We start from the raw sequence: 16,216 nt of genomic DNA, 5'->3' as shown, positions 1-16,216 counted from the left end.
TAAACATTGTTTAAGTGCCTATTATATGCCAGGGAAACTGCCAATCAATAACTTACCCAAGATAACACAAATGGAAATAAGCTTTTTTGGTTAACTGGAAATATTAAGAAATAATATTTTTCTGTTCTAAAAGACCTTTTCACATTGTTCTGTTTGATTATGTATAAAAGGTAAAGACCAAAAGCTAAAGTCCCAGGAAATTGATCAAAGATGATCCAACTTAACTCATCTCTAGATAAGATTAGATCTCTGCCTCTCCATAATTGCTTCCGAGACCCAGCTGAGGGCAGAGTCCTCTATCATTCAAGGATTAAGATATTGATTCTAGGAAAGAAGCCCTTTTCTGTCCTTGATGGGAATGGTCAGGAAAGGTATTAAATAATGACTTCTATATATTATGGTCATTTCCTTGTTCCATTACTATAAATCTATACTGCAAATCATCTTGGGGCAGAGGGCAAGAAGAGACTTTGCCAGTTTAACTATTTTCTCTCTAAAGTAGAAATGAACATAGAATAATGAAAAATAAAATTGATTCTGGCAGAATTGTCCCTAAACTGCAGAATTCAATATTCATATTTCTTCTCTGATAGAAGTAAAATAGGAGCTTTATTAATTAATTGACTGGCTGGAACATTGGCCTAAATCTGTCTCCATATTAAGGTGTGAAGTTACTTTAAAATATCCCCCATCCTTCCTTGCTAATGACTTTTCTATTCATAAATGTCAGAGGGTTAATTGAAAGGAGTCTTTACTTCCATTTCCTGTCTGTTAATACAAATAAATAGTTGGCCTTCTTGTAGCTACTTGGGTTTTATAATTTGGGAAGAGTTTTTAAAAATGGAAACATCCAATGAATGCTTGTCTTTATGCACATCACCTTATCTTTTCTTCCCTTTCAACTGTTGTTTTGGATTTTCTTTTCTCATCTTTTTAGATATCCTGTTGCAATGACCTCAGTATGTCACTTTTCAATCTCTACAGCTGTATTCATCTTATGCATATTCTATGCATCCTCATTTGTCTTCTTTTTGCCTTTGGTTTAATGTTAAATTTCTTAGATAAATAGAAATTTCCATTTTCCCAATTCCCTTTATCTTTTACCCCATCCTCTTTCTACCCTTAATGCAGGGAGTACACAGTTAGCTCTTGAAATGGTGGTAAAGATCATAATGATCCATAGGCAGGATGAAGTTGTATCTGAATCTTGGCTTCTTTATCCCATCTTTAAATCTTATTACTCATACCAGTTCCCCTATTATACAAATCGTTCTCTCCCTCATTGGCATGATGATCATGATAGGATGAAGTCAGGAAAGCAGACTTTCTGTTGAAAAAAAAAATACAAGGATGAATTAAAGATTAAAAAAAAAAGAATTTAAGACTGACTCATTTGTTAGGCAGGAAAAAGGGATTGGTAGTGGGACGTAGTTCCCAGTTTCCACTGAGCAACATTGGTGAATTTATTGACGGTTTTCATCTTATGAAATATGGCTCAGAATATGGAGGAAAGAGGGCAGGATGAACATTAGTTTACTCTCCAACGTCATGGAAAAAATGTCGAGACATCTCAACTGTTTACATTGGAAATACCCTTTGTCCTTCAGATTTTCCCTTTGATTGGCAGGTTCCTTCCAGACTTTCCATTTTTAAGGAGAAAGTCCAGGGCAGTCAAGTCTATGTCATTCAGGCTTCACTCCTGACTCACTGAACTTTCTCTACCATACCCAGACAAGTATCTTCATCACTAGTTCCTCCTAATTTCTCTTTACATTTTGTTTTCCTCTATTAGAATGTAAACTCCTTGAAGTCAGGGACTATCTTTTCTGCTTGTATTTAAGTTTGTAACCTTAACCCTAAATCCATTTTTAAACTTAACCCTGTACTTTACATAAGTTGCTTTAGTTTCTTGGGCATAATCCTTGCTATCTTTGAGAAATAATCCATAAATTTATTTTGATAGGACTATATTGTGAGTACAGAAGATTCTCAAGTCTATTATTACAATATGGGTAAGGCTCACATTAATTTAAATTTAAAAGTGAAATCACCAAATATATGTGAATTATTGTTGTTCTGTTGTTTCAATGTTGCCTAACTTCATGACTCTATTTGGGGTTTCCTTGACAAAGATACTGGAGTGGTTTGCCATTACCTTTTCCATTTCATTTTAAAGATGAGGAACTGAGGCAAATAGGGCTCAGTGAGGTGCCCAGGATCACATAGCTAGTTAAGTGTCTGAAGCCAGATTTGAACTCACGAAGATGAGTCTTTTTGACTCCAGATCCAAAAGCCTTCCCACTATGCCATCTAACTTTTCTGAAGAATTTAATGGATAGCAATCAGGGTCTAGGAGTTGGACAAGTTCCTTAATTAGGTCTCTATAGCTGCAAAATAGGGATGCTAGAGGGGCTACTCTAAGATTCCTTCCAGTGCTAAAATGTTTCAATCAGTTAAGACACTAGGATGTACATGAAGAAGTACAAGACACAGTTCTTGCCTTTTAAGTTCTCAGGTTCTATTTGGGTAGATAAGATATTAACATTCAGAGTTAAGAATAGAACATGTCAATAGAATGTAGAATTCATAATCATATGAACTGTACAGATAATTAAATCAAGAGAGAGAGAGAACATTTTGTATAGTAGGGAAATGATTTAGTAGGAGTTGTAAGATTTAAAGATGGGACAAGAATGCCAAGATTCAGGTACAGCATCAGCCAAAGTATGAGTTTTGGAGATTATGTGATAGCAATATTATGTGTTGGCTATACTGATTAGTCCATTTAGTTAAAGTTTTACAGAAAAAAGAATCCCACAGAGTTTATGTGAAAAGGAACTACTGCCAAATAACTATTACAATGCAGAGATTCCAAGGTAAAACACAGTTTATATGTTAAAATACAGGTTCAGGGCAAAAAAAAATAATCCTGAACCAAGATTAGGGTTGTAATGAAACATCTCATTGTGATCTCCAGTCCCTCCATTCCTCACCTCTTTCCCAAACTTATTACCTCTGCACTGACTTCAACCTTCTTCCTTTCTACTCATTAACTTTTGGTAAACTAGTTATTCTCCTCTGTTTTCTTCTCTCAAGTCCCTTGCCTCCTTGTCCTATTGTTAAGTTTGCTCTGCTAAACCTCAGCTCTAAATCACTCCCAGTATTTGAGGCCTTCTCTCCTTTACACATAATTTTGAAGAAAACCAGAGAGAAAATATAAAGCTTTGATGACTGGAATCACTACAAATGTATTACATAATCTCAGTTGGGCTCTACTTTGGGCAATACTTTTATATCATGGGGATCAGTTTTGCCTCATAATCCCAAACTCTGTGGAAATCATGGGCAGCCCCATCTTGCTAGGTCTTGTCAGAAATCGAAGTTATATCAAACCCCCTGTAGTTGAATTTCCCCTATAAATTTGTCCAAGGCTCACCTTTTTTGGGTCATAGCTCACCTCAATACTCTGTCTTGGGGTATCTTTCTCTCCCCCATCCCCCATGCCTTATGGTATCTCTTCTCCCATTCCCCACCCCCACTACGCTTCTATTCTTTCTCCTTGTTATAGTTAACCAACTCTTTTGGGGTACTAAATCTCTTTTGCTATCTAAACTGCCAGCTAAGGGCATATTTCAACCTCATGGGGTGTTTGCTTTCTCCTGGTTAATTGTGACTTCCACTAGAGAACTTATCCTTTCCATCATTAATTGTTAAAATTGCTTTCCTTGCTAACTCTATGCTCTCTCAGATCTATTTTAAATTTATCAATCCTGGTGTCTATTTCATTTTTGCATCTTGTCTGTAGCCTCTTCTCCTAAATAAACCTACCTTTTGTCAAAGAGAATGGCCACTGTGAATTTTTCACATGACTGAACCCTGGTATTTGATATTAAACCCCAAGCACATCATTTGGAACCAGCAACTTCCAAGGCAAAGCCAAGATGTATATGAATATAATTATAAAAAAATTTTCACACAAATAGTCATCTCTAAACAATTGGAAAAATATGAATGGTTCATGGATAGGCTGAGTCACTGTAATAAAAATGACAATTCTACCTAAATTAATCTGCTTATTCAAGTGCCATACTAATCAAATTATCAAATATTTTATAGAGCTAGAAAAAATAATAACAAAATTAATCTAGAAGAACAAAAACATTATGAATATCAAGGGAATCAATGAAAAAAAATGTGAAAGAATGTATCCTAGTCATACCAGATCTTAAACTGTATCAAGACAATCTGGTACTGGTTAAGAAACAGTAGTAGATCAGTGGAATAGATTAGATACACAATACATTATAGTAAATGATCATAGTAATTTAGTGTTTGATAAACCCAAACATCCAAGCTATTGAAACAAAAATTCACTATTTCTACTGGGAAAACTGGAAAACAGTATAGGAGAAACTAAATATAAATTATCTTGTCATACAAAATATCAAAATAAGGTTAAAAATGAGTATATGATTTAGATATTATATTATGTATTATAAGCAAATCGGGGAACACGAAATGGGTTACCTGTCCATCCTATGAATAAAGGAAGAATTAGAACCAAACAAGAAATAGAGAGAATTATTAAATGTAAATTGGATAATTTTGATCATATTAAATTTAAAAATATTTTACATAAACAAAACCAATACAACCAAAATTAGAAGGAAAGCAGAAAATTGGGGGGGGGAGTGGAATTTACAGTAAAAATCTCTGATAAAGGCCTCATTTTTCAAACATATAAAGAACTTATTTAATTATATTTATAGTAATGCTTTTTGTGGTAACTAAGATTTGAAAACTGAGGGGATGTCCATCAATTATAATATGATTGTAATGGAATATGATTGTCTTGTAAAAAAAAATGACAAGCAGGATGATTTCAGAGAACCATGGAAAGATTTATATGAACTCATTTAGAATGAAGTGAGAAGCAGAACATTAAACATAGTAGCAGCAATATTGAAATAATGAAAAATTGTGATTGACTTAGCTTTTCTCAGCAATACAATGATCCAAAATAATCCCAAAATCTCATTAAGAAATATGCTGTCTGTCTCCAGAGAAAGAACTGATGGTCTCTGCATGTAGTTAAAGCATATTATTTTCACTTTTATCTTTTCTGCCTTTCTTCACTCTTTCCTTCCTTCCTTTAATGATATAATAAAAAAAAAAGAACTAGAATTTAAGAAAGTACTTTTAGATGATTTGATTGAGTAGACTAAGATGACACAAAGTTAAATGGAGAGAAGCAGGAAGACAATTTATGTAAGGTAAACAATATCGGAGGGAAAAACAACTTTGAAAGCTAGATCTTTGATCAATTCAATGACTAATATCTTTAAAAGAATTATTATGCAGCATTTTACCTACCTCTTAATAATGCATTAAAACATTCAAAGCACAGAGATATACATTTTTGAAAATGGCCATTTTCCCCAACAAAGTTTATTTGTGTAAGACTGTAATGGTTTGAGTAAATAAAATGTCCTGTAAATGATAAGACTTTAGTGAGGTGAAAACAAGTTTCAACTTTATATTTTAGTTTCAATCCATTAATTATATAGATTTAAGAACAAGTGGGAAAAGTCCTTATAACTGGGGTGATTATATATATAGGGATGTATCCTATAGAGAGAATTCTTGAGACACTGTTGTCATGAGAGAATTGAATGATAGGGTTGTATTTGTAGAGTTGAGCAGAACTGAGCATTTACAGGTGGTATGACTTTCCTTATAATGATACATTGTTGAAATATTTATATATTTCAAAATGCATTTTAAACCAGTTGCACTGGGTGAACTCCCTTTGGTGAGTATGTAGGTGGACAAGGGCAAAAATCTCAGAGGATGAGAAACTGGTTAGGTTGGAATTTGTATCATTGGAGTGAATATCCACATTGTGGAGATGAGTGTACTTTTGAAGTTGTGAACAGGCAAAATTCATTCCATTATTGGTTTCCTGTAGAATGAATGCGAATAATACATTTATGGCAATCTTATCGGATTCAGATCTTAACTTTATTATTACACATCATTATAGAGCATTAGTGACTCAGACAACAAACATTGATTAAGCACCTACTATATGTTAGACATAGTGTTAAGCTCTGGAGATTGAAAGAAAGGTAAATGACAATTCCTGTGTTTGAGGATCTCAACATTTTAATAAATTGCATTATAATTTTATCTTTCTAAGCTCATTGAGGACAAAGCCTGAATTATTGTCTTCATGTCCTTAGCATCCAGCAGAGTTTTTAATCTAATAAATGCTGATTGGTTAATAACATTACTAACTAAATATATGGTTTTCTAGTATTCTGAGTCCTTAATAATGAATTTTCCTCCAACTACAATACCACTTCTGAACAATTATGATCAACTTTTTAATGGTTCTTTCTCAGAGATGGCAAACAATGATGAAGAAGCCAGTCAGCCAGTCAATAAGCATTCAGTGCCTACATGTGCCAGACACTATGTTAAGTACTGGGATAGAAAAAGAACTGATATTTATACAGTGCTTTAAAGTTTGCTGAGTGGTTTTATAGATTTTATCTCCCTTGAACTTTGAAGCAACCTACAAGTTGGTTGTAAATAGAACCAGGTAGAAGATACTATTTGTTACTCTTATTTTATAGATAAAGAGACTTCCAAATTCTGTCCTCATTCCACTTTGCCTTGCTATCTAAATAGGGACTTCATAAATCCAATTCAAGTCAAATGAACAATTATTAAGTGCATTTTATGTGAAAGCTATATAAAGGGCTATGATGTAAAACAAACAGTTCTATTCTCAAGAAGAAGGAAGTTAGAAACTTGTACAAGATTTCTGTCAATTCCATCTCATAAGTATAATAAGTAGTCAAATGATTCTTCAATGTAGAAACTTCATTCTAGAAATTAGTTGGGAAACTTTGAACACTATTTTAAAACTTCTAGGTCAATTATTAGAGCACAGTTTGAAAATTGTCAATAAATAACTACTTTTTGATGCAAATACTTGCTTATATACTGAAGAATAATTTCAATATCTTTAAGATGTGTGAACTTAAACATTTAAAAGTGAAGTAGTTGCTGTGAGCTCATTAAAAATATGGATTGTCTTTTGCCTTCTTTGTATCCCCAGCACTTGGCACAGTGCTTGGGACCTAGCAGGCACTTAATAAATATTTATTCATTGACTGTCTGGTTGTGCATCTGAGTTTAGATGTGTTTAATTGTAATGAAAGAAAGAAAGAAAGAAAAGAAGGAAGGAAGGAAGGAAGAAAGAAAGAAAGAAAGAAAGAAAGAAAGAAAGAAAGAAAGAAAGAAAAGAAGGAAGGAAGGAAGGAAGGAAGGAAGGAAGGAAGGAAGGAAGGAAGGAAGGAAGGAAGGAAGAAAGAAAGAAAGAAGAAAGAAAGAAAGGAAGAAGGAAGGAAGGAAGGAAGGAAGGAAGGAAGAGAGAAAAAAAGAAAGAAAGAAAGGAAGGAAGGAAGAAAGAAAAAGAAAAAGAAAGAGAAAAAAAGGAAAATGAGAAAAGTGAAGAAAAAAAATCCAATGCATCCACAAGTTAAGACATCATCCTCATGATGTCATTGGTCCTCTTCAAGGAAAGACAAGCAAAAATATATTTTTCCAATTAGTGATTTTTTTCCCAATTAACAAATACTATCACCACTTTCACTTAACCAGTTTCATCATTAACAGTTTATTTCAAATTACAAATCAAGGGGGCAGCTAGATCGCAAAGTGGATAGAGTAGTAGTCTTGCAATCAGGAGAATTGAGTTCATATCTGGCCTCAGACACTTAACACTAGCTGTGTGACAGCTAGGCAAGTCACTTAACTCTAATTGCCTCATACACAAAAATGTTAAAAAAATTACAAGCCAATGCATGGTCTTGATTCTTTATATATTTGATCTTATCATCCTGAGTACTAGGATAATAGAATATGTGGCTGGATATTTTCCACATTAATACAACTATCTCCTCAATTTTTTGGTATTTCAAAATGAACATTATTAATATGTTAATTAATAAATGACAAAAATTAATTTATCAGCTTTGGTGAATCTTTGGGTTATTATTATACTTACTTATAAGCATGGAAGAGCAAGTACTGATCTGAATTGGTGAAGAGATACTCTTCATTCAAAGTTTTCTATAGTAGTGAAATCACAGGTCCAACAAAAGATCTCTTTTCATTTTCATTTTGATTATATATTAAGCATTTTATTTATTTTCCACTTGATCATTCACTTTGAAATATTTCATAAATTTCTTTGATCTAAATTTTTGGGAAGTCATGTGAAAAAGTGTCTCATACTCTCCTTCTGGTCAACTTCCAAAGAGCCGGGCTAATTTCTGTTCTCATTAGCTTGATTTAACTCCAATCAGACCTCAAGAATAGCCATTATTAATTACCTATGGACTTGGAAGAAGACCTGTAGAGAAAAGCTCCCAGAATCTAAGATTGGCCTTGTATTGTTTAATGTTTTTATTTGTGACTTAGAGTGGGGCAGAGATAGTATGCTTATTAAAATTAGAGACTATGTAAATCTTGGAAGCTTGAAGAACATGCTGAATGGAAGATTAAGGACCCAAAATTATTATGGCAAGTTGCCATGTTGTATTGAGTCTAACAAGATGAAATTTAACAGGAACAAGTATGAAGACTTATATTTGAGTTCAATAACAATTTTTTAAACAAAATATGTAGAAAGTATGACTAGTCAATAGTTCCTTTAAAAAAAATCTGGGGCAACTGATATATGTATATATAGAGAGAGTCAAGCAAAATTAATTCCCACATTGGCCCTGTCCAGAAATATATCTTATTCTTCAATTGAAGTTCATTATTTTCTGTCAGGGGGTGATATTTGAATGAAATTTTACCCCATCCCAGTTACATTTGTAGGTACCAAAAATGACCCAGGTGAAAGAAACAAATGAATTGACTTTTCATTTGTAGGTCACCTGCAACTTGATTCTTTATATATTTGATCTTATCATCCTGAGTTCTAGGATAATAGAAGATGTGGCTGGATATTTTCCACATTAAATAATACAATTGTAACCTTCTAGATGTCTCGTTCATTCCACTCATTAAACATTATTTATTTAATAACGTAGAGAAACCTCTCTCATACTGTGAGCTCTTTCAGAATACTATTTGGGGTTTTGCCTTAACAAATATTAGCTGATTGATTCTTCAAAATAAACTATTCATATAGCTTTATATTTTGTCTCTTAATCTCTTATAAAATATCCTAATTATTGAATATATACAATTTATTAACTAAAGAAATATTTATAATTTTTGAGGGAGTATGAAAAAAAGTCGTTAGCAAAATTAACTCTATAACGGCAGTACTATTAAAAGTATTCCCCAAACTGTTTAGTTTCTCTCAAAATAAATAAACTCTTTTCTCAAAAATTCTCTTTGCAACATAAAGGTGGAGATAACTTCATGAAAAAAGAACTCAACATTCTTTCCTTTTGTTTTCTTTAGCTTCTTTCAAGCCAAAACAGGAATACCATCTCTTCTTCAGACGCATTCCCTCAGATTCCCAAAGATCCTCTTAGATCAAAAATTAAAAAAAAAAAAACAAAAACAAAAACAAACACACATAGAAGTACTGCATAACAAAACCTTTTTCTAATATATCTCCAAAACTGTCAACACATGCTGACTTTACTGCAATATTGTACTAGGCTCTTAAAAATTAAAGAAACAACATCTGTGTATAGAAGAACTAAATGAAACAAGTATACACTGACAAGGAAACTGAAGGAGAGAAAAATTAAGCCTCCTCCCCCTTGCATACAGTCAGCTGCCAAGTAGCTCCACCTGCCAGCTCTGTTTACCTTACTGTTTTTCACATTAGAAATACTGTGTTCTTTCATCTTCATCTATTCCAATCATCCTTTACTGACCAGATGAATCCTAACTTCTCAATATTCTACTTCTTTAGGGATAATTTTAGTTAATAATGCCCTTTGTTTAACAGAGAAGAGCAAGATCTGTTTGGGGGCAGCGGAGGGAGGGGATGGGGGTGGGATGAAGGAGTCATATAAGCAGACAGCTAGAAGTATATCAGTTTTGTTTGTTTTTGTTTTTCTCATGCTAGAGTTCATCCAGCCAGTGTTGTAAGAGAGCAGAGCTCAAGATTAATAGAGGAGAAAAAAGTGAGAACTTCTTGACAATACTTAATTTTTTTTTTTGGATAGCTTTTTATTTTCAAAATATATTCAAAGATAGTTTTCAACATTCAACCTTGCAAAACCTTCTGTTCCAAATTTTTCTCCTAAAAATTCAATGAAAATCAAACCAAAAGAGCTTTAAACTAAAAAAGTTTGGGGGTGGGGAAGACTAAGTATATCACTCTCCAAGTTCAAAATAATAGAGTAGCAATAAGAAAAGAATAAGAGCAATGAAAGTTCACAGAAAAAACAAGTCCATGAAAAGAGTCCATAGTAAAATCTAGGGCCTCAAGCATCACTTCAAAAAGGCCTAAAATTCAAGCAACTATAGAAATTAGAGATGCTAATGCAAGTAGGCAAATGTGACCTCCTAGGGATCACCATTAAGTGAGATGGTCAAGATTAACTATGACTCTGAATGGGTGTATCTTGTTTAAAAGAAACAATATAGGCAAAATGGGGAGAGAAGTGTGGTAGATTAGTATTGAATGTTAATGTTCTACTCATGCTAAAACCCAGGGTTTAGAGTGGGAATCAAGAGAGAGAATGTTTGGGAGAGGATCAATGGAGGGAGAAAGAGAAATGATTTTGTCATTAAAATGTATTACACATCACTTGAGCAGAAAAAAGAAACTAGATGAGGAATTTGGGAAACAGATCTGAAGCTCATTACAGAGGAATGATAGTTGATATGAATGATAATTGAAGCCCTTATTCAGCCAGATATCTTTTGGAATTGTCTATGAAAAATACTAAGCAGCTAATAATAATTTCTCCATTTACCTTAGTGAGAATTTTGTGCTTTGAAAGGAGAATCTCCTCTGTACCTGATATTTGCTGTAATGGAGAAATTTGTTACTCACATAGAAAAAAATGAGCTTTTTGGTGGTATAGTAGGAGCAATCATTTTCTCCTGAAATTAATGTTAAAATAAGAGAGGAAATCTGGTTGAAGATTAGCATGTATTTAAGGTTTCAAGAAAGTAGATTTCAAAGGGTTTATAAAAAAATAACAAACAATGACAATAACCAAACAAGTTGGACAATAGGGACTAAAATGCTACAGAAATCAACCTAGGAGGATATGCTTAAGAATTAAATTCTGAAGACCAAAAGGTGAAAACTTCCTTTTAAGAGGAAAAATATCTGAAGAAAACAATATGGATACATAGAGAACTTTTACATTTTAAATTTAGATTTAGATTTTAAAAAGAAATTTACAGAATATGGGAAACCAAGACAGCTATTGTTGGGAGTATAAAACTCAGAGTGAGCTGAGGATGAAGAGGAAAACTAAGTAAACACAAAGTTTTTTTTTTTTTTTTTAATAATTATATTGGAAGAAAAAGAAGGGTCAAAGGAAGAATGGTATTTTCTTAAGGGGAGATTGGGGTGATGCTAACTGACAACAGAAAGAAAGCAAAGTGTTTAATTCTCATTTTGATTTTTTTTCTGATAAAGAAGATGACTTTTGTCCTGGTCACCACAGAACAAAAGTCACGGTTAATAATCAAGGTAAATAAAAAGATATTAAGTATTCAAACCATCTGGTCTAGATGAACTATATTCTTAGTAATTGAAAGAACTGGTAGATGAGATTGCTTTACTTTTCTTCTTCTTTTTTATTTTTTTAAAGATCTAAGATCTTGGAAAATGGAAGAGGCATCAGAAGTTTGAAAAAGGCCAAATATTCTTGTTTAAAAACAAAGCAAAACTAGCAGCTCTTTTTTTTTGCTGTGGCAAGTAGTTGAAATTGAATGGATACCTATTAGTTGGAGAATGGCTGAACAAGTTATAGTATATGAATGCAATATATTATTGTTTTAGAAGAAATAATGAGCAGGCTGATTTTAGAAACACCTAGAAAAATTTACATGAACTAATGCTGACTAAACTGAGCAGAACCAGGAGAACATTGTACACAGTAACAAGATTGTGTGATGAACAACAATGATGGACTTAGTTCTTCTCAGGTGACCTAAAACAATTCCAATAGATTTGGGATGAAAAATGGCATTTGTAATTATAGAATGAAATATGGAGACTGAATGCTGATCAAAACATACTGTTTACACTTTATTTTGGCTTTCTCTTTCTCGTGGTTTTCCCCTTTTGTCCTGATTTCTTTTCCAACACGACTCATTTGGAAATATGTTTAAAATGATTATAAATTTATAACCCACATTGAATTGGGTGTTGTCTTAGGGAGGGAGAAAGTAAGAGACAGGGAAAAATTTTGAAACTCAAAATTACAAAAATGAATGCTGAAAACCATATTTGCATGTAATTGAAAAAATAAAATTCTATTGAGAAAAAAAAATAAAAACAAAAACTGAAGAGAGCACAGATAGCAAACTATAAACCAGGGAAATTTATTTTCAATCTTGGGAAGACTCTAGAAGGGAGGACTAAAGAAATAGTAGACAAACAGTCAGAAAAGAAAGTCACATTTACAATGATTCAATATAACTTCATTGAAATCAGATACTCTGGGTGAACCTTTGGAACAGCTTAAATGAGAATCATACAGGAGGGGTAGTTATGATAGAGTGTGACCTATATTGATGAGGAAATATCCATATCTATGAGATCACAAATTTTTTTTAAATGTAAAATTATCCTAGAGTTGATTATATTCAATTTAATACTTTATTATGAAATGTTTTTATATTTCCTCATTTATTTCAGACTTATATTTGACTTTCCAACAAGATTTTTGGGAAAGTTTGGATGATATATAATTTTATATCTTATCCACAATATCAGGAATAGTGTTGAACACAGAGTAAATGTTCAGTCAATAATTGTTGATCTGAATTACAATTTAAATTCCAGAGTAGTGATTCATTTTGAAGTGGGTATGGCCTTCAATAATCTTGTAAATACACAGGTTGTTGCTGTATGTAATTTAGAAATGTAGCTATTGGAAGCCTTTTTATTTCAATACTTTTCTAAATAATAGTTAAACATATGGTTGTTATTTGTTCTTTTTGCCCTCTTCTCTCTTTGACTGTTTTTCTTCTTCATCATGATTATTCTTATGTAGTCCAATATACGCAGTTAACTGATTGTACATACTACATAATTTATTTCTATTTGCTATTGATGACTTTTCATAACTCACTCCTACTCTGATTCTCTCAACATTCAAGAATTATAAAGTCATCAATAACTCATGGAAATAAATAATTTATTGAAATGTGCTCATTAGTTAGACTTTTTTTTTTTGCACTTTTCTCTTGTCTTCTTTAATTACCCTGATCATTTTGAAATTGCTACAACTACAAAGGATAGGCAATGTATTTTTCATTACTTTTAATGAGATTTTCCCTTGGCTTTTCTTTTAAATAGCTCTTTAAAGAAGAGGAACAGAAATGCGTTTTTTATTGACCTGTTCTTTTCTAGTTTTTAAGATCACTGACGTTTCTGACTTGTAGTTTTTACTTCATATATTTGTTGTCTTCCCCTATTAAAGTGCTAATTATGTAAGAGTGATGACTACCTTGCTTTTCAATTTATATCTTCAGTGCTTGACACCCAGTAAACATTTACTAAGTTCTTTTTCATCTATCCATTCATTCATCCCAGCTACTTGCTATTCTTAATGGTCTTCAATAATGAGACAACTTGATAAAGGGTTAACCTACTTTGAAAAAAAAAAGATAGGGAAAGAAATTTGTTTTCTGATTGAGTTGACCAACACTCATAGATTATATACTAACATGAGGATAAAAAAGTAGGGTACTCTGACTGTTGAGCATTTTATAAGAGCTTGCTCCTCTTTATCTTTTGATACACTCAGAACATTATGTGCTCCCACATAATGTCAATAGTATTATTTAAAATAGTTTTAAAATGATAATTAGGAATGATGTAACAGGACAGGTGGAATTGCTTTCAGTCTGTCAAATGCAGGAGGCTATAAAGACTGACTTTCTGGAACCCCCAAAAGCTCAGCTGAGAATTGGCTATGTCAGCAGAAGGCAATGATGAAATGCCCTTGGGATCTAGAATGTCGGTATCTGGTGCAAGTAAGCAAACTCAAACAAATTCTCAGGTGCTTGGCCAGCATCATTCCTATCAACCAGTTAATGAAGTTAGCCATCCCAGCTGAGAACCTTAGCGAGAACAGGGCTTACAGCACAAAGAGATCAACCCCCTCACCAGTGGAACAAATGTAAATGTATTCTCATCAATAGCACTCCTCTTTTCCCTTTCCTCTACCTTGCTGAGGTAGCTAGTCCCAGAGTTGTATTTAGCAGAATCACAGATGATCTGATTGATTACCCCTCTAGACCCAATTGGAGAGAAAAAGATAGGACAAACCCTGTTTGGTCCCATAGCCAGGATCATGTCTTCCAGGGAATTTTCTCTGAAAAATGTCTAGGATCACTTCCTTTAGGGTTCTTTCATATTTTTGTCTTTAAGTAGGTGCAAAGGATGCAGATCTTTTGATGTTCCTGAGAGTGGAGTGAACCCAGTATAAGGTTCCTACAAGTCTGTGTGTGTGTCTCTCTGCAGATAGTGAGAAGGGCCTAGAATTTTGACATTAACTAATCAGGTTGTTGGGGAAGATAGCCATAATGAAGTTAAGAAATCCCAGAAGAAGTAACAAAAACTCCCATATCTGCTATCAAGGCATTATATGTGAAGAATTAATCAGGAATGCTGCTACTTTAACTGTCATTTAAAAAAAAAAAAGAAAAGCTCTTTCAAATATTTCCAATTCATTCTTAGTCATCTTCTAAATAGCAATAACACCATTAAATAGCAAACAGGAAGTGGCATTTGGTACAACAGATGATACAGCAGTGGACTTAGAAAAAAAATTTGGGTTCAGATCTCTTGGATATTGTTAGCTGTGTTTCTCTGGGCAATGTCAATTAATTAATCTCAGTTTCCTCATTTGTAAAGGGGCTGAGATTGTAATGCCGGAGAAACTAAGGTAGGAGAGAAATTAGAGAGTTTTTAATATTTTATTAGTGGGAGAGTAAGATTGACTGGACAGGACTCTCATCTCGAATTATCCAGTCAGACAGAGATAAGTATACTGGGACCAAGAAATCCATGTTGGTCCCAGGGCTGGAAGAGACTGTCATCGCAAAGAATCCAGCGTCCAGAATCCAGCATCCAGCTGCCATCCTCCAGCCATGAATGGAGGAACCCCAACTTCTTAAATACCTTTTCTCTGAACAAAGGAAGGGGTGAGAAGTGCAGGAAAACTGTCAGGATGGAAGAGGCCATAAACCCCAAAAAACCCAGAGACAGGATGTATGAATACACAGAGATAAAGATGTCAGTGAAATATCTTGGAATATTTTAGAGGGATATTGTAAATTCTTGAGGACAAAAAAGAGTCAAGAGGTCTACTTTCTTGTTTATCTTGCTAATTTATAACCTTAGAGCAAATAATCCTCAGTCTTACTGGGTCAGAGGGGGATTTACAACTAAAGAGATTGAGACAGAACAGTTAAGGAAACTGAGACAAGGGAAACTCATACAGGGAAACTGAGTCAGGACAGTTAAAGACAACTGTGGCATAACAAGATGGATGACTTCTAAGTTTCCTTCTATTAAATCCATGATCCTTTTGCAGAGTTAAATGAAATATTTTGGCAAAGTGTTGTTAAGGGTATGTATTATTGTATTAATGTTTGTAAAAGTAGTTTAAGATTAAATCATTCAACAAATATTAAGTGTTTACTGTGTGTCAAGGAATGAGCTTAGGCACTGAGAATATAAAGGAAAAAAATGTTATAATTCCTATCCATAAAAATCTTCCATAATAACAAGGGAGACAAATGCACAATACACATCCATGTATGCATATATTTGTAGTGTGTATATATACATATATATGCATATATGCACACATACACATTTATATATACAAATACTTTGGAGGGTATGATAAATTTCTTCAAATTTTTAAAAGACTGCCATCTGGAAGATGGACTAGAATTATTTTTTTATTTCCCAGGGACAGAATTAACACCAATGTGTTAAAGTTAGAAGGAAAAAATTTTGTAGTTA

The sequence above is a fragment of the Antechinus flavipes genome, chromosome 1, assembly GCF_016432865.1.
Source record: "Antechinus flavipes isolate AdamAnt ecotype Samford, QLD, Australia chromosome 1, AdamAnt_v2, whole genome shotgun sequence".
NCBI classification, from domain to species: Eukaryota; Metazoa; Chordata; class Mammalia; order Dasyuromorphia; family Dasyuridae; genus Antechinus; species Antechinus flavipes.
Note: the sequence above shows the minus strand (reverse complement) of the source record.